We start from the raw sequence: 22814 nt of genomic DNA, 5'->3' as shown, positions 1-22814 counted from the left end.
TGTGCAGTGTGTCCAGGAAGCTTTTCTAACACAGTATGTAGATTGTCCGACCAGAGGGGAGGCCATATTGAATTTGGTACTTGGTAATGAACCAGGGCAAGTGATAGATTTGTTCGTGGGGGAGCATTTTGGAGATAGTGACCACAATTCTGTGACTTTCACTTTAATAATGGAGAGGGATAGGTGCGTGCAACAGGGCAAGGTTTACAATTGGGGGAAGGGTAAATATGATGCTGTCAGACAAGAACTGAAGTGCATAAGTTGGGAACATAGGCTGTCAGGGAAGGACGCAATTGAAATGTGGAACTTGTTCAAGGAACAGATACTACGTGTCCTTGATATGTATGTCCCTGTCAGGCAGGAAAGAGATGGTCGAGTGAGGGAACCATGGTTGACAAGAGAGGTTGAATGTCTTGTTAAGAGGAAGAAGGATACTTATGTAAGGCTGAGGAAACAAGGTTCAGACAGGGCGTTGGAGGGATACAAGATAGCCAGGAGGGAACTGAAGAAAGGGATTAGGAGAGCTAAGAGAGGGCATGAAAAATCTTTGGCAGGTAGGATCAAGGAAAACCCCAAGGCCTTTTACACATATGTGAGAAATATGGGAATGACTAGAGCCAGGGTAGGTCCGATCAAGGACAGTAGCGGGAGATTGTGTATTGAGTCTGAAGAGATAGGAGAGGTCTTGAACGAGTACTTTTCTTCTGTATTTACAAATGAGAGGGGCCATATTGTTGGAGAGGACAGTGTGAAACAGACTGGTAAGCTCGAGGAGATACTTGTTTGGAAGGAAGATGTGTTGGGCATTTTGAAAAACTTGAGGATAGACAAGTCCCCCAGGCCTGACGGGATATATCCAAGGATTCTATGGGAAGCAAGAGATGAAATTGCAGAGCCGTTGGCAATGATCTTTTCGTCCTCACTGTCAACAGGGGTGGTACCAGGGGATTGGAGAGTGGTGACTATCGTGCCCCTGTTCAAAAAAGGGAATAGGGATAACCCAGGGAATTACAGGCCAGTTAGTCTTACTTCGGTGGTAGGCAAAGTAATGGAAAGGGTACTGAGGGATAGGATTTCTGAGCATCTGGAAAGACACTGCTTGATTAGGGATAGTCAGCACGGATTTGTGAGGGGTAGGTCTTGCCTTACACATCTTATTGAATTCTTTGAGGTGGTGACCAAGCACGTGAATGCAGGTAAAGCAGTGGATGTAGTGTACATGGATTTTAGTAAGGCATTTGATAAGGTTCCCCATGGTCGGCTTATGCAGAAAGTAAGGAGGCATGGGATAGTGGGAAATTTGGCCAGTTGGATAACAAACTGGCTAACCGATAGAAGTCAGAAAGTGGTGGTGAGTGGCAAATATTCAGCCTGGAGCCCAGTTACCAGTAGCGTACCGCAGGGATCAGTTCTGGGTCCTCTGCTGTTTGTGATTTTCATTCATGACTTGGATGAGGGAGTTGAAGGGTGGGTCAGTAAATTTGCAGACAATACGAAGATTGGTAGAGTTTTGGATAGTGAGGAGGGCTGTTGTCGGCTGCAAAGAGACATAGATAGGATGCAGAGCTGGGCTGAGAAGTGGCAGATGGAGTTTAACCCTGAAAAGTGTGAGGTTGTCCATTTTGGAAGGACAAATATGAATGCAGAATACAGGGTTAATGGTAGGGTTCTTGGCAATGTGGAGGAGCAGCGAGATCTTGGGGTCTATGTTCATAGATCTTTGAAAGTTGATAGAGCTGTGAAGAAGGCCTTTGGTGTGCTAGCGTTCATTAGCAGAGGGATTGAAATTAAGAGCTGTGAGGTGATGATGCAGCTTAACAAAACCTTGGTAAGGCCACATTTGGAGTACTGTGTGCAGTTCTGGTCGCCTCATTTTAGGAAGGATGTGGAAGCTTTGGAAAAGGTGCAAAGGAGATTTACCAGGATGTTGCCTGGAATGGAGAGTAGGTCTTACGAGGAAAGGTTGAGGGTGCTAGGCCTTTTCTCATTAGAACGGAGAAGGATGAGGGGCGACTTGATAGAGGTTTATACGATGATCAGGGGACTAGATATAGTAGACAGTCAGAGACTTTTTCCCCGGGTGGAACAAACCATTACAAGGGGACATAAATTTAAGGTGAATGGTGGAAGATATAGGGGGGATGTCAGAGGTAGGTTCTTTACCCAGAGAGTAGTGGGGGCATGGAATGCACTGCCTGTGGAAGTAGTTGAGTCGGAAACATTAGGGACCTTCTATTGGATAGGTACATGGATTACAGTAGAATGATGGGGTGTAGATTAATTTGTTCTTAATCTAGGATAAAAGTTCGGCACAACATCATGGGCCGAAGGGCCTGTTCTGTGCTGCATTTTTCTATGTTCTATGTTCAGCACCATGTCAGCGATCTTGCAAGTAAATTTAGAGCCCTGTTGCCTGGGGGCCACATTCGGGGTGTCGGACTTTCCGGAGATGCAGACAGGAGCAGGGGCAGATGTTTTAGCCTTTGCCTCGTTGATAGTTCGCAGGCGGGTCCTGTTGGGGTGGAGGTCAGCTTCTCTATACTGTGCCTCGGTGTGGCAGGAGAATTTAATGGAGTTCTTGTACTTGAAAAAGGTGAAATTTGTCCACAAGGGGGCGAGTGAGGGGTACCATAAAAGATGGGGCTTGTTAATACTACATTTCAAAGAGCTGGTTCCCGTCAATTGCTAGGGTGGAGGGGAGAGTGCATGGTAGGAAGACTGGTTAGAGTGTTGGGGGATGCGTTGGGGGCTTTGTGTTGATGTTAATTTGTAATGTAATATGTTTTAAATGTTAAAAATTTGAATAAAAATACTTTTTTAAAAAATAACGGCAAGGATCCCCATACCTTTTTTAAACAGTTTATCAACTTTTTTCCCCACCTTCTGTCAGGAAGACAGGTAGTTTTACGGGATTTATATTTGAATTGTTAAATATTAGAAATAAGATATAGATTTAAGTGGGTTTAATTTAGTGATTCTGTGGAAGGAAGATAAATCTTCATGTGAGAGAAAGGTGTTTGTATGTATGGGGTGTTGGTCAGCCCAACTGTTTAAAGAGGGTTACGGCGTGAAAAATAAACAAGCTGGGAGAAATGTCAAGCCGTTGCTTAGTAACCACGGGCACCTTTAGGGTAGGAATTCTTTTTGAATTATTTAGTTTTAATTGGATTCATAGCAGTTGGTTTTAGAAGGCTGGAGAGGAAACATCGCTCTCAGTGTTGCTAGAAGAAAAGCCACACCATAGAGTAATGGTTAAGAAAACAAGTGTAGGAAATTTAAAGGACAGCTAGTTAAGGAAACTAGAGAAATGAAGAGAAGTTTCCAAGGCGCCTGAAGTTAAATGAACAAAGAAGAACCACCTTTAGAACAGGATACTGTTTATTGACATTAAAGACAGACCTAGGAAGTGATGAGCTGGTGAGGTTGGCTAGAGCCAAGCCACATATCTGAAGCAAATGTAAGGTTTGGTGTTTTTATTTCCAGCGATTTAAGCAATAGTATTCTGTTGCGTACTTAGTACCTGAGTTTGTGTATAATTCTGGATGTATCTTGCAATTAAAGATAAAGGAAGCTTGAAAGGAGGTGGAAAACCTTTGTTGAATTTCTTGTGAAATGTGAAGCGGAGTGTTAAAAGGATAGTTGGAAAACCTGAGGTGGATGTTAAATACAAACACCTGACGGAGAGCATAATTTGAAGTAAGTTTTTAAAGCGTGTCGTTTTTGGGAGTGGAGTTTGGGAAACTCTCATGTGACGATCATCTGGGGGGATTGTGAGAGAACTCCACAGAAGATCGTTTGAGTGGCATCAGCCATTTGGTTTCAGAGTGGTGTGTTATCTGAAAACTGTACAAATTTGTGAACCTAAGGTGGAGAGTAAAGCAGTATTGTATTATAATCAAACTTTTCATTTTTAATAGACGGGCACAATCCAATGGCCACGCTGCACTGGAAAAGCAGCTCACCGTGGCGCAGTGTGACTGATGAAAGCCGGGAGTCCCCGCATCCGGGGTCTCCCAACTCGCAACGCCTCGCAAGATCCCTCCCAAAAATCACTTTTTGGCAAATCTGCATATTAGAGCGAGACAGTTAGCCTCAATGCAGATTCCCGAAGCACTCGAGGCTTTGGGATTCATCGCCTTCGCCTCAAACACCTTGGGCGAGTGCCGTTCAGCACTGGCCCCCACAAACGGGGACCAGATGGAATGACACTTGTGGGGGTCTCTCAGGGGATCGGAGGTGGCACTGTTGGTGCAATCTGGGTACCCTGGCAGTGCTACTGCCAGATTGGCGGTGCCAAGCGGGGGTGCCGGGGACCCTCCCATAGTGTATTTGGGTTGGGGGCAGGTCAGGGACCGTTTTGGGGGCCTCGGATATCGCAACCTTGTTACAATAGGGAGTTCCGACAAGTGGAGCTCCCCACTGTACAGAACAGGGCTACGTGCACCCTCAGCCGGGCGTTCCCCATTCCGGCCCCTTATACAATGCGAGTCGCGTTGAATAGCCATGTGTGTTTCGGCAGTACCAGCGGCGGGAAACACGGGGCGAAACGCGCTCACTATGGGACTTTGTTCCTTTTTGGGAGACTCGCGCCCAATGTTTTTTTCCTTGTTGTTAAAAACTAATTAGTGGTCCTGTGACTCTTCCACATTCCTAAAAAAAGGCAAAGTTACGTTTAGAATCTTCCCATCCAGTAGTAACACCAACTGGATCACAACACTTCAAAGATTTGTGTTTATGAATCTCATGTGCCTCTGTTCCTGCACCACCCTAAAATTGTACCATGTAATTTATATTGCTTCTCCTTGTTCCTATGTTTGACATGTATTCACTTTCCTTCATTATTCTTGTTTATAACTAGTTTTGACATTACATCTTACAAGGAAAGGAGGATGGGTATTCCTTTGGGTGTTCCTAATTAATGCAACAGATCACAGAATCAGAATCTACAGTGCAGAAGGAGGCCATTCAGCCCATCGAGCCTGCACCAGCCCTTGGAAAGAGCACCCTACTTAAGCCCACATCTCCCCCTACCCCCGTAACCCAGTAACCCCACCTAATGTTTATATTTTAGACATTAAGGGGAATTTCGCATAACCAATACACCTAACCTCTACACATCTTTGGACTGTGGGAGGAAACCGGAGCACCATGAGGAAACCCATGCAGACATGGGGAGAACGCATAGACAGTGGCCCAAGCCGGGAATTGAACCTGGGACCCTGGAGCTGTGAAGCAACAGTGCTAACCACTGTGCTACCGACCACCAGATGTTAAACTTTATGGCTGCTTTGTGTTATGAGGTCGAGGTGGCAAGGGCAGAACTACTTGGACATGTCCAGATGCAAGCCCAGAATAAAGTCAACATGCCTCAGAATCCAGACAACTTCAGCGGAATTCTTGTTCGGTGGGATCCTCTGGTCCGCCTGCAGCGCACCTAAGCCCACGGGGTGGCCACAATGGTAAACCCCATTGGCCGGCTGCGGGAACGGAGAATCCCACTGCTGGCGGGGCTGCTCTGCTCAGGAAAATGCGGCAGGCGGACCGGAGATTCCCACCCCTTGTGTTTATTTTTTTTAATAAACATTTTATTGAAGTATTTATGGTTTTATAACAGTAACAGAAGAAACAGTGTACATACAAATATAAATCTTGTGCAAAAGCCGTCTTCCTCTCTCACAGGTCCCACCTTTTCTAGCCTCCTACTCTACACTAAACTACCCCCACAGCCTCCCCTCTCTTCTGCTGACGGTTAATTCTTCCTAAAGAAGTCGATGAACGGCTGCCACCTCCGGACGAACCCTAACATTGACCGAACTTGATTTTCTCCAGACAGAGAAAACTAGCCATGTAAGATAGCCAGGTCTCCGACTTTGGGGGCTTTGAGTCCCTCCAAGCTAATAATATCCGTCTCCGGGCTACCAGGGAAGCAAAGGCCAGAACGTCTGCCTCTTTCTCCTCCTGGATTCCTGGGTCTTCCAACACTCCGAAAATCACACCTCTGGACTCGGCGCCACCCTTGTTTTCAATACTTTAGACATGACATCCGCAAACCCCTGCCAGAATCCCCTAAGCTTCGGGCATGTCCAGAACATATGGACATGGTTCGCTGGTCCTCCGCACACCTTGCACAGCTGTCTTCCACCCCAAAAAACCTGCTCATCCGGGACACTGTCATGTGAGCCCGGTGAATGACCTTAAACTGTATCAAGGTGACCCTGGCACATGTTGTGGACACGTTGACTCTACTCAACGCGTCTGCCCAGAGACCATCCTCTAACTCTCCACCTAACTCCTCTTCCCATTTGTGTTTCAGCTCTTCGGTCTGTGTTTCCTCTGAACCCTTAAGCTCCTTATAAATGTCCGAAACCCTCCCTTCTTCCACCCACACTTTGGAAACTACCCTGTCCTGTATCTCACTTGGTGGTAGGAGCGGGAAATTGAGACCTGCCTGGGTAGGAAGTCTCGCGTCTGCAGGTACCTAAATTCATTCCCTCACGCCAGTTCAAATTTCACCTCCAGTACCCACAAGCTGGGAAAGCTCCCTTCTATAAACATATCGCCCATCCCCTTGATCCCTGCTCTCTGCCATCTCCAGAACCCTCCATCTAACCTCCCCGGGGCAAACCGATGATTATCGCAAATTGGGGACCAGACCTCTGCTCCCACATGTCTCCTCCATTGCCCTCAGACTCTCAGGGCCGTGACCACCGCAGGGCTGGTGGAGTAGCGTGCTGGCGGGAACGGCAGAGGCTCCCACACAGAGCATCCACTTCCTAATCATGGCTATATTCGCCGCCCAGTAACAATTAGTAAAGTTCGGGAGTGCCAGCCCGCCCTTCCCCCGGCTGCGCTCCAAATCCCCTTTTTAACTCGTGGGGTCTTACCCGCCCATACAAAGCCCGAGATCATCTTATGGACCCGTTTAAAAATGGACCGAGGAATAAAGATGGGGAGACACAGAAACACAAACAGGAATCTTGGGAGAACCGTCATTTTCACTGTCTGTACCCTCCCAGCCAGTGACAGCGGGAGCACGTCCCACCTCCGAAAATCCTCTTTCATTTGGTCGACTAGTCGGGCCAGATTAAGCTTGTGCAGCCGTTCCCATTCCCGCGCCACCTGGATGCCTAGGTACCGAAAGCTTCCCCCTACCACTCTAAACGACAGCTTCCCCAATCGCCTCTCCTGCCCCTTCCTGGATCGCGAACATCCTGCTTTTCCCCATGTTCAATTTGCAACCCGAAAACCGGCCAAACTCCCCCAGAATCCCCATAATTTCTTCCATCCCTTCCAATGGGTCCGACACATATAAGAGCTGATCGTCCGCGAGACTCTGTGTTCCACCCCCCCACCCCCCCAAGACCAGTCCCTTCCAGCCCTTTGAGGATCTCAATGCAATTGCCAGCGGTTCTATGGCCAGTGCGAACAACAGCGGGGAGAGGGAGCATCCCTGCCTCGTCCCCCGATGCAGCCTAAAATAGCCCGATGTCAACCTGCTCGTCCGTACACTTGCCACGGGCGCCTGACCCAGTCAATGAAACCCCGCCCAAATCCAAACCGCCCCAGTACCTCCCACAAATAATCCCATTCTACCTAGTCAAATGCCTTCTCTGCGTCCATTGCGACCACTACCTCTACGTCCCTACCCTCTGGGGGCATCATGATAACATTCAACAGCCTTCTTACATTGGCCGCCAACTGCCTCCCCTTAACAAATCCCGTCTGGTCCTCCCCAATCACGTCCGGTACGCAGTCCTCAATCCTTGAGGACAAGATCTTAGCCAACAATTTGGCGTCTACATTTAGTAGGGAGGTCGGTCTGTAGGACCCGCACTAACTCCGGGTCCTTATCCCGTTTCAGGATCAATGATATAGTGGTCTGTGACATCGTCGGGGGCAGCCCCCCTCTCCCCCTTGCCTCATTGAATGTCCTCATCAGCAGTGACCCCAGCATCCCAGAGAACTTTTTGTAAAACTCCACGGGGTACCCATCCAGTCCCGGGGCTTTTCCCGACTGCATGGCCTTCAGCCCCTCTGCTATCTCTTCCAACCCGATCAGGGCCCCCAGCCCTTCTACCAAGTCTTCAGCCACCTTTGGGAACTTCAGCGCCCCCCTAAGAATTACCTCATCCCCTCCAGCCCAGCTGGGGGTTCCGACTCATACAGTCTGCTGTAGGGAGAAGCGCGGGCTTGGTTCCCGCGCTATGATAATCATGGCGGGAATAGAGAAGCAGGAAGGAGGGGGCGTTGCACGGTGCAAGCCGAGGTCACGGGGTGAAGCCGAGGTCGGCCAGAGTTTGCTGACTTCTGGGAGCAACATGGGGGGAGTAATTACGCTAGCGGGGGATCTAGCGGGGGGGGGGGGGGTGGGAGGGGGGAATTACTGGGTTGCTGCTGCTGGGGAGAGGGGGGAGCTGGTATGGGAGAGGATGGGCGGGGGGGCACCGCCTGGGGGAGATACAGCTGCGTGGGAACCGGGTGAGGAGCTGGAAAAAGGTGATGGCTAATCGACAAGGGGGGGGGGGGGGGGTAGGAAGCCCCCCAACCCGGCTGATCACGTGGAACGTGAGAGGGCTGAACGGGCCGATAAAGAGGGCACGGGTACTCGCACACCTTAAGAAACTTAAGGCAGATGTGGTTATGTTACAGGAAACGCACCTGAAACTGATAGACCAGGTTAGGCTACGCAAAGGATGGGTGGGGCAGGTGTTCCATTCGGGGCTAGATGCGAAAAACAGGGGGGTGGCTATATTAGTGGGGAAGCGGGTAATGTTCGCGGCAAAGACTATAGTGGCGGATAACGGGGGCAGATACGTGATGGTGAGTGGCAAACTACAGGGGGAGACGGTGGTTTTGGTAAACGTATATGCCCCGAACTGGGATGATGCCAATTTTATGAGGCGGATGCTAGGACGCATTCCGGACCTAGAGATGGGAAAGCTGATAATGGGGGGAGATTTTAATACGGTGTTGGAACCAGGGCTGGATAGGTCGAAGTCCAGGACTGGAAGGAGGCCGGCAGCAGCCAAGGTACGTAAAGATTTTATGGAGCAGATGGGAGGTGTAGACCCGTGGAATTTAGCAGACCTAGGAGTAAGAAGTTCTCGTTTTTCTCCTATGTCCATAAAGTCTACTCGCGAATAGACTTTTTTGTGCTGGGAAGGGCATTGATCCCGAAGGTGAGGGGAACGGAGTATACGGCTATAGCCATTTCGGATCACGCTCCACACTGGGTAGACTTGGAGATAGGGGAGGAAACAGGAGGGCGCCCACCCTGGAGAATGGACATGGGACTAATGGCAGATGAGGGGGTGTGTCTAAGGGTGAGGGGGTGCATTGAAAAGTACTTGGAACTCAATGATAATGGGGAGGTCCAGGTGGGAGTGGTCTGGGAGGCGTTGAAGGCAGTGGTTAGAGGGGAGCTGATATCAATAAGGGCACATAAAGGGAAGCAGGAGAGTAAGGAACGGGAGCGTTGCTGCAAGAACTTTTGAGGGTGGACAGACAATATGCGGAAGCACCGGAGGAGGGACTGTACAGGGAAAGGCAAAGGCTACATGTAGAATTTGACTTGCTGACTACGGGCACTGCAGAGGCACAATGGAGGAAGGCACAGGGTGTACAGTACGAATATGGGGAGAAGGCGAGCAGGTTGCTGGCACACCAATTGAGGAAAAGGGGAGCAGCGAGGGAAATAGGGGGAGTGAGGGATGAGGAAGGAGAGATGGAGCGGGGAGCGGAGAGAGTGAATGGAGTGTTCAAGACATTTTATAAAAAATTATATGAAGCTCAACCCCCGGATGGGAGGGAGAGAATGATGGGCTTCTTGGATCGGCTGGAATTTCCCACGGTGGAAGAGCAGGAAAGGGTGGGACTGGGAGCACAGATCGAGGTAGAAGAAGTGGTGAAAGGAATTAGGAGCATGCAGGCGGGAAAGGCCCCGGGACCGGATGGATTCCCAGTCGAATTCTATAGAAAATATGTGGACTTGCTCGCCCCGGTACTGACGAGGTTGTTAGGGGTAATGATGATGGCCCCACCAGAGGGGGAAACGGAGATAGTAGTGACGATGGATGCCGAGAAAGCATTTGATAGAGTGGAGTGGCATTATTTGTGGGGGGTGTTGAGGAGATTTGGTTTTGGAGAGGGGTATGTTAGATGGGTGCAGCTGTTGTATAGGGCCCCAATGGCGAGCGTGGTCACGAATGGACGGGGATCTGCATATTTTCGGCTCCATAGAGGGACAAGGCAGGGATGCCCTCTGTCCCCATTATTGTTTGCACTGGCGATTGAGCCCCTGGCGATAGCGTTGAGGGGTTCCAAGAAGTGGAGGGGAGTACTTAGAGGAGGAGAAGAACACCGGGTATCTTTGTATGCGGACGATTTGCTACTATACGTGGCAGACCCGGCGGAGGGGATGCCAGAAATAATGCGGATACTTGTGGAGTTTGGGGATTTTTCAGGGTATAAATTGAACATGGGGAAAAGTGAGTTGTTTGTGGTGCATCCAGGGGAGCAGAGTCGAGAAATAGAGGACCTACCGTTGAGGAAGGTAACAAGGGACTTTTGTTACCTGGGGATCCAGATAGCCAAGAATTGGGGCACATTGCATCGGTTAAATTTAACGCGGTTGGTGGAACAAATGGAGGAGGATTTCAAGAGATGGGACATGGTATCCCTGTCACTGGCAGGGAGGGTGCAGGCGGTTAAGATGGTGGTCCTCCCGAGATTCCTCTTTGTGTTTCAGTGCCTCCCGGTGGTGATCACGAAGGCTTTTTTAAAAGGATTGAAAAGAGCATCATGGGTTTTGTGTGGGCCGGGAAGACCCCGAGAGTGAGGAAGGGATTCTTACAGCATAGCAGGGATAGGGGGGGGCTGGCACTACCGAGCCTAAGTGAGTATTATTGGGCCGCTAATATTTCAATGGTGAGTAAGTGGATGGGAGAGGAGGAGGGAGCGGCGTGGAAGAGATTAGAGAGGGCGTCCTGTAGGGGGACTAGCCTACAGGCTATGGTGACAGCCCCATTGCCGTTCTCACCGAGGAACTACACCACAAGCCCGGTGGTGGTGGCTACACTGAAGATTTGGGGACAGTGGAGACGGCATAGGGGAAAGACTGGAGCCTTGGGGGGGGGTCCCCGAAAAGAAACAACCATAGGTTTGCCCCGGGGGGAATGGATGGGGGATATGGAATGTGGCAAAGAGCAGGAATAACGCAACTGAAAGATCTGTTTGTGGATGGGAAGTTCGCGAGTCTGGGAGCGCTGACCGAGAAATATGGGTTGCCCCAAGGGAATGCATTCAGGTATATGCAACTGAGGGCTTTTGCGAGGCAACAGGTGAGGGAATTCCCGCAGCTCCCGACACAAGAGGTGCAGGACAGAGTGATCTCAAAGACATGGGTGGGGGATGGTAAGGTGTCAGATATATATAGGGAAATGAGGGACGAAGGGGAGACTATGGTAGATGAACTAAAAGGGAAATGGGAAGAAGAGCTGGGGGAGGAGATCGAGGAGGGGCTGTGGGCAGATGCCCTAAGCAGGGTAAACTCGCCGTCCTCGTGTGCCAGGCTAAGCCTGATTCAGTTTAAGGTATTACACAGGGCGCATATGACTGGAGCACGGCTCAGTAAATTTTTTGGGGTGGAAGATAGGTGTGCGAGGTGCTCGAGAAGCCCAGCGAATCATACCCATATGTTTTGGTCATGCCCGGCACTACAGGGGTTTTGGATGGGGGTGACAAAGGTGCTTTCAAAAGTAGTAGGGGTCCGGGTCGAACCAAGCTGGGGGTTGGCTATATTTGGGGTTGCACAAGAGCCGGGAGTGCAGGAGGCGAGAGAGGCCGATGTTTTGGCCTTTGCGTCCCTAGTTGCCCGGCGCAGGATATTGCTAATGTGGAAAGAAGCCAAGCCTCCGGGGGTGGAGACCTGGATAAATGACATGGCGGGGTTTATAAAGCTAGAGCGGATTAAGTTCGCCCTAAGGGGGTCGGCTCAAGGGTTCACCAGGCGGTGGCAACCGTTCGTCGAATACCTCGCAGAAAGATAGACGGAATGGAAAAAAGAAGGCAGCAGCCCAGGATCGGGGGGGGGGGGGGGGGGGGGGGGGGGTGGGGAGGAGGAGGAACCAGAAGGACTCTCAGGGTTGTTAATATATACTGTATAGTATGTATAGGTCGTTGCTACAGATAATTATATATTGGACTGTTAAATTATATTTTTGGAGAGTGTTACTTGTGACAAGGCAGTTGCCAATTAGGGCTAGTTTTCATTTTTGTTTTTTATTATTTATTCATTTTTTGTTTATAAAATAGGTCATTGTTATTTGTGTTGTTAGAATATTGTGTAAAGGATGCACAATGTACTGTGTTGGTTGACCAAAAATTTTCAATAAAATATTTATTTAAAAAAAAACAAGCCAAACTCCACCTGTAGCCTCCGTCGTTCCCTTAGAAGCCCTACCTCTGGGGTCTCCGCATACCTCCTGCGACCTGTGGTATTTCCTTTATCATTCAGTCCGTCTCTGCTCTGTCTGCCTTCAACCTGTGGGCCCGTATCGATATCAGCTCCCCTCTAACCACTGCCTTCAGCGCCTCCCGGACCACCGCAGCTGAAAATTCCCCCGTGTCGTTAACTTCCAGATAGTTCTGGATACATTTCATCAGCCGCCCACACACCTCCTCATCCGCTAAAAGTCCCACGTCCAGCCTCCAGTACGGGTGCTGGCTACTCTCCTTGCTCACCTGTAGGTCAACCCAGTGCAGGGCATGATCCGAGATCGTGATCACGGAGTACTCAGTGTCCACTACCCCCATCAGTAAAGCCCTGTTCAGGACAGAAAAGTCAATCCGGGAGTACACTTTATGCACGTGCAAGTAGAAAGAAAACTCCTTCACTCTCGGCCGGCCAAATCTCCATGGGTCCACCCCCCATCTGCTCCATAAACCCCGTTAGCTCCTTTGCCATTGCTGGCACCCTGCCTGTCCTTGAGCTAGATCGGTCTAGCCCAGGGTTAATGACTGCCCCCCCCCCCCCCCCCCCCCATAACCAGCTTATACAAATCCAGGTCCGGGATCTTCCCCAACATCGTCCTTATGAACTCCACATCATCCCAATTTGGCGCATACACATTCACGAGTACCACTGGCAGCCCCTCCAGCTTTCCACTGATCATTATGTACCGACCCCCCACATTCGCAACTATTCTTCTCGCTTCGAATAACACTCGCTTATTAATCAGGATCGCGACCCCTCTAGTCTTAAGAGTCCAGCCCCAAGTGGAAAACCTGCCCGACCCATCCCTTCCTTAGTCTGACCTGGTCAGTTACTCTAAGGTGCGTCTCCTGCAACATTGCCACGTCCGCCTTCAGCCCCTCAAATGCGCGAACATGTGTGCCCACTGAACTGGCCCATTTAGCCCTCTTACATTCCATGTGATCAGCCTGGTTGGGGGGCTTCTCACCCCCCTCCTCCGCCGATCAGCCATCACCTTTCTTGGGCCAGTCTCCAGCCCGCGCCCCACGCATCCGCAGGCCCGCCCCCAGGCAGCCTCCGTCCCCGACCTCCCTATTGTCCCACAGCAAAAGTCCCTCCCCCGTCAGCAGAACATTTCCCCCCCATCCCTCCCTAGTAACAGCACTATACACACAGCCCTCTCCAACAAACATACCATCTGCTCACCCCCCACTGCACTTCCACATTAGCCCGCCCAGCTAGCTTGGTGGCTCCCGCCCATGGCGCCAGACATTTTCCCACCTATTGTTTCCTCCCCCTGCTCGGACACACATATGCAAACATAAACAATCCCAACCCAATTGCCCAAAAGAAACACGGAAAGAAAATTAAAAAGAAGATCAAACGTCAAACATCTAACATCTAACATTCACACCTCCATCCCCCATCAGTGCAAATGCAAATTTTAACTCAACCAACTCAATACAAAAGGCATTACAAGTGACATCCAAAGACAAAAACTTTTCTTTTTTTAAAAATAACTGAAGAGAAAAAAAAAACCACATGAGCACTGCAGCAATGTTCAGTCCAAACACCTTAGTCCGCTACCAGCCCTTTCTTTCTCGCGAAGTCCATCGCTTCCTCGGGTGGCTCGAAGTAGAAATGTTGCTCTTCGTGCATAACCCAACAACGGGCCGGGTACAGAAGTCCAAACTTTACCTTCTTCTTAAAAAGGGTCAATTTTATCTGGTTGAACCCTGCTCTTCTCCTGGCCACGTCCACGCTCAGATCCTGATATATACGCAGGATGCTATTCTCCCATTTACAGCTCCGTGTCTGCCTAGCCCACCGTAGAGTGCACTCCTTGTCCAGGTACCTGTGGAATCTCACCACCATTGCTCTTGGGGGGGGGGTCACCCATACGTGGCTTCCTCGCTAGCGCTTTGTGTGCCCTGTCCACCTCCAAGGGTCGGGAGAACGTCCCCTCCCCCACTAGCTTCTCAAACATAGCCGCTATGTATGCCCCTGCGTCCATTCCTTCGGATCCCTCCGGGAGACCCACGATTCTCAGGTTCTGCCGGCGGGACCTTTTCTCTACATCCTCCACCTTCTCCTGGAGCCTTTTCTGTTGGTCTCTCAACATTCCCACCTCCAACTCCACTGCAGCTTGGTGCTCCTCTTGCTCAGGCAGTGCCTTCTCCACCAGTCTGAGTTCCAGTCGCGCAATCGACTCCTTAATCGGGTCCAAGCATTCCTGTTTCTGCTTGGCGAAGCCCTCCTGTATAAACTGCATCAACTGCTCCATCGACCGCTGGGTCGTCAAGTCAGAACTCCGGTCCTCCGCCATGCTTTCTCCCGCTGCAGCCTCAGCCCAAGCCTTCTCCGTTCGTCTATTTCTTCCTTTACGAGTACTCCTGGTCCGCTTCTCCATGCACTGATGTAGGATTCCTCTTCACAATTGCATCCAACATCAATTGTCCACTTCAGATCCAACACAAAATCGGGGAAAAAGGTCCAAAATTCCGACCCGAGCGGGAGCCACCAAATGTGCGAGCTACTTCTTCATAGCCGCCACCGGAAGTCAACCCCTTGTGTCTATTGATTCCCTCATACACTTCCTTACTCCTTCCGCACATTCAGAATACATATGAGTTTTGTACAGTATCATATCAAAACTAGCAGAATACAAGAATAAATTAAGTAGAATGATGGAGTATAATGTATAATGGAGTATAACTAACCAAAATATGAAGCAAAATGCAACCAATGGGACACAAAGGCACAGGCAATTAGCCTTTTTTCAAGAGATGTGCTACAACAAGTAATCGTGCCAGTATTCACTGGGCAAGGCTTTTGCTGTGAACAGTGATTTGCCTGGACTGAAAGTTAACTGCAAGACCTTTAATAGGTTTTTGAATATTTTAATGAGATTTCATGTGACAATAGCAATTGAAGGATTTGGGATTTGGGTTTCCTCCATTTTGAGCTGCTCAGAACAGACTCCATCTTGGACACCACATGAGGACAGACACAGCTTAGAGAACTTTCCCCCTTTTCTGCTCTGCGCACTCCCAGACATAATTCAGGGCCATCTGACAATGTTTCTTGTCTTGTGACCGTTTGTCCCATTTGCCTTCAGAAATAACTCATCGATAGCAGGCATGCGCCTCCCCTGCAATAACAGGAATCACTGTGGCTGCAGGTGCTGGGGGGGGGGGGACGGGACGCAGAATCACATAATCTAATTATAAGAATAACACAATCTCATCCCTAGAGCATCTCAACAACAAGTACTCCTACATCAGATTCCTATTTATCGACTACAGCTCCGCCTTCAACACCATAATCCCAGCCAAACTCATATCAAAGCTCCAAAACCTAGGACTTGGCTCCCCACTCTGCAACTGGATCCTCGATTTTCTGACCAACAGACCACAATCAGTAAGAATGAACAACAACAATAGTCCTCAATACTGGGGCCCTGCAAGGCTGCGTACTTAGCCCCCTACTCTACTCCCTGTACACACACGACTGCGTGGCAAAATTTGGTTCCAACTCAATCTACAAATTTGCTGACGATACGACCATAGTGGGCTGGATCTCAAATAACGATGAGTCTTGGACAGTCTTTGCAGCACATGTCCACTTTTGGGAAACTAGTTCACATCAGAATATTTTTCCTTTTTTAAAAAAAATATTTTTATTGAAATATTGGTAAAATTTTATAACAAAAACAGAAAAAGAACAATAGGCATTAAACAGTAACATAATCATAGAATTTACAATGCAGAAGGAGGCCATTCGGCCCATCGAGTCTGCACCGGCTCTTGGAAAGAGCACCCTACCCAAGGACAACACTTACACCCTATCCCCATAACCCAGTAACCCCACCCAACACTAAGGGCAATTTTGGACACTAAGGGCAATTTATCATGGCCAATCCACCTAACCTGCACATCTTTGGACTGTGGGAGGAAACCGGAGCACCCGGAGGAAACCCACGCACACACGGGGAGGATGTGCAGACTCCGCGCAGACAGTGACCCAAGCCAGAATCGAACCTGGGATCCTGAAGCTGTGAAGCAATTGTGCTATCCACAATGCTACCGTGCTGCCCCATAATGCAAAAATAGATATTTCCCCGAACGGCTCTGTCTTCACAGACCACCGAAAATAACAAAAAACAAACAAACACAACACTAACCCCCCCCCACTTCTCGGAAAGCTGCTACTGCCGACATTTTCAATTAAATTTCCCCAAGAAAGTTGACGAACGGCTGCCACCTCCGGGAAAACCCTAACATTGTTCCTCTTAAGGCAAACTTTATTTTCTCAAGGCTGAGAAACCCAGCCATGTCACTGACCCAGATCTCTACACTAGGGGCCTTCGAGTCCCTCCACAATAACAGGATCCGTCTCCGGGCTACCAGGGAGGCAAAGGCCAGAACGTCGGCCTCTTTCACTCCCTGAACTCCCGGGTCTTCCGACACTCCAAAGATCGCCACCTCTGTACTCGGCACCACCCGTGTTCCGAGCACCTTGGACATTGCCCTGGCAAACCCCTGCCAGAACCCTCCAAACTTCGGGCATGCTCAAAACATATGGACATGGTTTACTGGGCTCCCCGTACACTTCGCACATCTGACTTCTACCCCGAAATAGTTGCTCATCTTCGCTGCTGTCATGCGTGCCTGCTGGACCACCTTAAACTGTATGAGACTGAGCCTGGCACATGATGAGGAGGAATTGACCCTACTTAGGGCTTCCGCCCATAGTCCCGGTTCTAACTCCCCTCCTAACTCCTCCTCCCACATGCCTTTAATGAAATGAAAATCGCTTATTGTCACAAGTAGGCTTCAATGAAGTTACTGTGAAAATCCCCTAGTCGCCACATTCCGGCGCCTGTTCGGGGAGGCTGGTACGGGAATTGAACCGTGCTGCTGGCCTGCCTTGGTCTGCTTTAAAAGCCAGCGATTTAGCCCAGTGTGCTAAACCAGCTCCTCCACCGGGGTTTCCTCTGCCTCCAACAGCTCCTGGTAGATATCTGACACCTTCCCCTCTCCCACCCAGGTACCGGACACTACTCTATCTTGTATCCCCCGGGGCGGCAGCAGCGGGAAGGCCACCACCTGCTTCCTCAGGAAGGTTCGCAATGTAAATACCTAAAGCCGTTCCCTGGCGGTAATTTAAACTTGTCCTCCAGCGCCTGCAGGCTGGGACAGCTCCCATCTATAAGCAGGTCACCCATCCTTCTAATATCTGCCCTCTGCCAGCTCTGGAACCCGCCGTCCATCCTCCCCGGCAGGAACCTGTGGTTATTACATACCGGGATCCAGACCGACGCTCCCTCCACCCTCTTGTGTCTCTTCCACTGCCCCCAGATCTTCAGTGTCGCCACCACCACCGGACCTGTGGAGTATCGGGCCGGCGTGAACGGCAGAGGCGCCGCTACCAGCTCCCAAACTGGTGCCTTTGCACGACACCGCCTACAACCATTCCCATGCCGACCCCCCACCCCCCCCCACCCCCCCGCCCCCCCCGCCCCCAATACCCACTCCCTGATCATGGCAATGTTGCCCGCCCAGTAGTAGTTACAAACGTTCGGCAGCGCCAGCCCACCCTTCCCCCGATTGCGTTCCAACAGCACTCTCTTCACTCGCGGGGTCTTGTTCGCCCACACAAATCCCGAGGTGATCTTATTAACCCGCTTGAAAAAGGCCTTAGGGATGAAGATGGGAAGACACTGGAATACAAATAAGAACCTGGGGAGGACCGTCATTTTCACGGTCTGTACCCTCCCCGCCCGTGACAGGGGAGCATGTCCCATCTTTAAAAGTCCCCTTCCATTTGCTCCACCAGCCGGGTCAGATTAAGCTTTTGCAACAAACCCCACTCAGAATGCTTTTCCAAGGAAATATTTCTGTATCCTGCTAAAACCACATAAAATAAGCAGAATTTGTATTTCAAGAACTAACTCACCGCAGAGGACTGCTATTGGTATCTACAGAAGAACAAACTCTTTCAATGTGATCTTCGGATTATGTCTGGCTTTATTAAATTAGATTAAAAATAACAAATTTCTAGCAGTGGGTATGATAAAATGCCAGTAAGATATTATTGTATAGTTATGACGGAATACAGTTTTAAAACCTGGAGTAGAATTTAGCGATCGGAAGGCGGGACCAGAAGCGGCTGCGAATCCTGGTCCCACCTGAAACCAATTAAATCTTGTGATATTACACTGACTGTGGTGGGCACTGTGTCCATTGGCAACGCACCGTGAACTTTAAAAGCGAAGTCTACAGGCCGCTGAATAATCCCTGTCAGCATAATGGAAACTGCAGGAAATGGCAGCTGCAAGAAGCCACAGCAGATGGGAGGGAAGTTCCAGCAGCCAGCAGGTGTCCCTTTTCCCAGATGACTGTCTCCAAACCCTGGTGGAGGCAGTAATAAAGGAGCAATGCCTAGATGTCAAAGGATGGGAGGAGAAGACCAACTCACCTCACCAAGAAGGCATGGACCGAGGTGGTAGCAGAAGTCAATGGCCATGAGCTTGCCTGGAGAACATGGATCCAGTGCCAGGAAAGATTCAAACACTCATGTGCTCAGCACTGGTGAGTTCTGAGTAGGCATTGTGCTGAATGGGGCACTGAGGAGGGTGGCCATCCATGGTTGCAATTAAGTGTGTGGGTTTCATGTAGTCTCAGAGCACACATGTGCCCGAATGGCCAAAGGCTGGAGAGATGAATTAGCAGCCTTTGGTCCATCAAATGTTCCGCTTGTCCAAAGGGGTGGAAACATTCTCAAACCTCTCGGGGGTGTAATGAGTTGGGGGGCAGCATGATATGGTGTTTGGGGTGAAGGTTTCAGCATTCAATGGCGCTCTGCACTGATTTGCCGGAGAAACAAAGCCACAACAATCGGGAAAGATCTGCCACTGGTGGTGGAGTGCTAAACCTGGCGATCTTCACCATAAGCTGGGATCCCTGGTGCTGGTGGGCAAGCTGGTAGATCATCAAGTTGCAGAATGGCTGGCATGTCTGAGGACACAAACAGGGTAAAAGTGATGAAGGAGGGTTTCATAATGACCTCATTTGTGCGTCGGACACGGAGTAATCTCAATGCAACTAAGGCCAACCACGATGGCCAGCGTGTGCTGAGATATTAATCTGCCTGATATGATTTATGGATCTTACCCTGTGTTTTCATCCCTCAGATAATCCATCTGCCAGAACCAGCCAAGACGCAGATGATCCCCCTGGACACTCGAGACATCGAGGAACGCACACAAGGCACACCATTTTTGAGCACCCAGTACCCATGCAGATATAGGCACACTGGGGTGGCCGTGACCATGTTAGAAGAGTTGTTAGACCAGAGAGAGAGGAGGGGGAGGCTGTTAAAAAGCTGAAACAGATATCAGGGGGCCCAGAGCAAGGCCACAAGAAACAGAACCCTCAAAGAAACACCAAAGGTAAGATAGGAGGGGGAAAGGAGAAGGGGGTGGGGCCAAACAACAAAGGATGGGGAAGGGGATAGCATCGCATACATGTAAATAGAAGATAACTGCCCACTGTATGACAAGCTACACCAGAAAAGAGCCCAAAACAACAAAAGGAGGGGAGGGGAGGGAGGGTGGGTCCATACCAAGGGAAATGTTTTGTATATTGTAACCGATACATATACCCTTGATGAGTGTATAAAATATAACTCTTCAATAAAAACATTTTTTTTAAATGAAGAGTTGTTAGGGCACAGTATTGAGCACACTTCAAGCTCGCGTGGGCAGATGGTGGAGTTAGTGAGTGTCCAGTGTGCCAGCAATCAGGGGACTGCTGGTGACAAAGGCCATGCTGAGACCAAGAGAGGTGATGAGTTGTCCAAAAGGTGGCAAAGGCTGCTTGTCCAGTGGGATGCGTGGGGAGACCTGGCAGTGAAGCCTGAGGGTGTGTGTCATGGTCTCTGTCATGGAGGAGTCCTTGCAGGACTTGAGTGCTGTGGTGAGCTCCGAGCACACAGCCTCATCCTTGACAGTGGTGACTCTCATGGAGAGGCAGCTCTAGGAGCGCAATGACATGTTACTGGGTTTGCGTTTGGACCTGCAAACCCTCACACAGGCTCTTGACCTCAGGAAGTCAATGCCTATGTGCGGGAAGGAGGCACCAACCAGTGACACTGATGGTTGCCCATCCTTCATGGGTGAGCAGGGAAGTGAGGACTCACCTCAAAATGGCGGACGAGGTTGCTGCCATCTCTTCTCACATGGACTCTTTCACACTGCTCCAGACAAGGGCACCAACTTCTCTGCCAGTTGCACTCCATCCGATGAGTACGCGGCGACTGGAGGTTGCCTAGTAATGTTGACAATCAAACACTCCCGGAGGGTGCTTGCTCAGGCTCCACCGACAGAGGACTGCTGCCAAAATCATCTGCACCAGCAGGGCACTGCATTTGCAACCTGCCTCCAATGCCACCATCAGCTTGGAGGGGCACTAGACATAGCAAACATAAGCTCATGACACCCGAGTCACAAGCAGAGGTCCACAATGTTATTGATTTATTTTAATTTAAAGAACTATGTTCATGATCTGGGTGGATTTGATTTAATTATTTTCATCTTGAACTTATCACCATAAATATCAGTGGTGACAAGCCAGTGGTGTTCTGGTGCTGCATTGGTTTCAAACTCATCATTGCCTGTTCAGAGATGTCCGGGGTGTCAAACTTTATTTGGATCGAAATGGGCTCACGGAATGGATGAGTGCGATGTGTCTGGGATTACTAGTGCCCAGTGCTGATGTAGGAAGGCAAGGCATGCCAGACTATCTGAAGAAATGTTAAATCAGGGCATCCCTGGGGCCCCTACCTCCCTAAAGGTCTGGATTGCAGCCTCGCTGCCCCGGCTTCTAGATGACCAGCATCTGAGTCCTCATCGGTGTCCATGTCTGAGGCAAGTACTGCAGCATCAGTGTCCTCCTGTTCAATATGTTGCCCCCTGGAGAGAGCAAGATTGTAAAGAGTGCAGCAGACAATTACAATGAGTGACACTCACTCGGGCGGGTGCTGTAAGGTTTACCCAACAGTCGACACGACTGAATCTTATCTTCAGCAGCCCAGTGCTCCTCTCCACCACCACCCTTGTGGATACATGGCAATGATTGTATCTTTCCTCAGTGTCAGCCCTTGGTCACCTGAAAGGTTTTCATCAGCCACATTTTCACCAGGTAACCCTTATCAACCACCCATCTAGACGAGCTGGAGCAATGAAGAGCAAGCTGCCAGGGCACCTTGCACACACCTGCAGTATCTGTATCTTGTGCTCATATACAACCTGAATGTTCATCAAGTGAAACCCCTTCCTATTGACAAAAGCTCCCGGCTGGCCAACTGGTGCCTTGATAGCCACATGAGTGCAGTCAATGGCACCCTGGATGCGGGTATCCTGCAATGACGTAAATCCTCTCACCTACACATCCTGGCTGACCTAGTCCAAGGGGCATGATGAACACCAAGCCTCAATTTTTGTTGCTCCTCAAAGGAGGGGGTACTGCTTGCTAAGTAGACAATACCCATCAGCAGTTGCCTACTGGGGCTCAGCATGTGCAAAGGTTGATTTGAGGGACCCAAGTCTCCGGTGCTGAAGGACAGAAATTTCATTTGAGCTCCGCGCTCTTATTTTTAAAAATAAATTTAGTGTACCCAATTAATTTTTTCCAATTAAGGGGCAATTTAGCGTGGCCAATCCATCTACCCGGCACATCTTTAGGTTGTGGGGGCGAAACCCAGGCAAACACGGGGAGACTGTGCAAACTCCACACGGACAGTGACCCAGAGCCGGGATTGAACCTGGGACCTCGGCGTCGTGAGGCAGCAGTGCTAACCCACTGCACCATCGTGGGTTAGCACTGCACCATCCAGAGAAACCCATGCAGACACGGGGAGAACATGCAGACTCCGCACAGACAGTGGCCCAAGCCGGGAATTGAACCTGGGACCCTGGAGATGTGAAGCAACAGTGCTAACCACTGTGCTACCATGCCGCCCACTTGGTCCACCTGCCCATGTTGCTCATGCAATGAGTTTAAAATCGCATGGGCAGCATTAAATTTGGATTTTTAATTTGCCAACCAAAATATCACGAGAGCATGCAATGACGTTGGGATGGATGCCCAACACCATCATGGGTTGGGTGCGCACGCTCCAGGTCACTGGTAAAACTGAATCAATTTATTAAGGTTGCACGCTTTTGAATTGTTTGGTGACTCAATTCATTAAGCCACAGAATCATAGAATTCCAGTACATAAGGAGGCCATTTGGCTCATCAAGTCTGCATTGACCCTCTGAAAAAGCACCCTATTTAGG

At 49.9% G+C, this 22814-nt stretch overlaps 1 protein-coding gene across 2 annotated transcripts in view; it reads right to left on the bottom strand.

Moving 5' to 3' along the window:
• LOC140431052 (anoctamin-9-like) overlaps nucleotides 1-22814 on the bottom strand; it is a 368406-nt gene that overhangs the window by 271181 nt on the left and 74411 nt on the right. The window lies entirely within an intron of this gene.

Source organism: Scyliorhinus torazame, chromosome 10, assembly GCF_047496885.1.
Source record: "Scyliorhinus torazame isolate Kashiwa2021f chromosome 10, sScyTor2.1, whole genome shotgun sequence".
Taxonomy (NCBI): Eukaryota; Metazoa; Chordata; class Chondrichthyes; order Carcharhiniformes; family Scyliorhinidae; genus Scyliorhinus; species Scyliorhinus torazame.
This window is presented reverse-complemented; position numbering and strand designations above follow the sequence as displayed.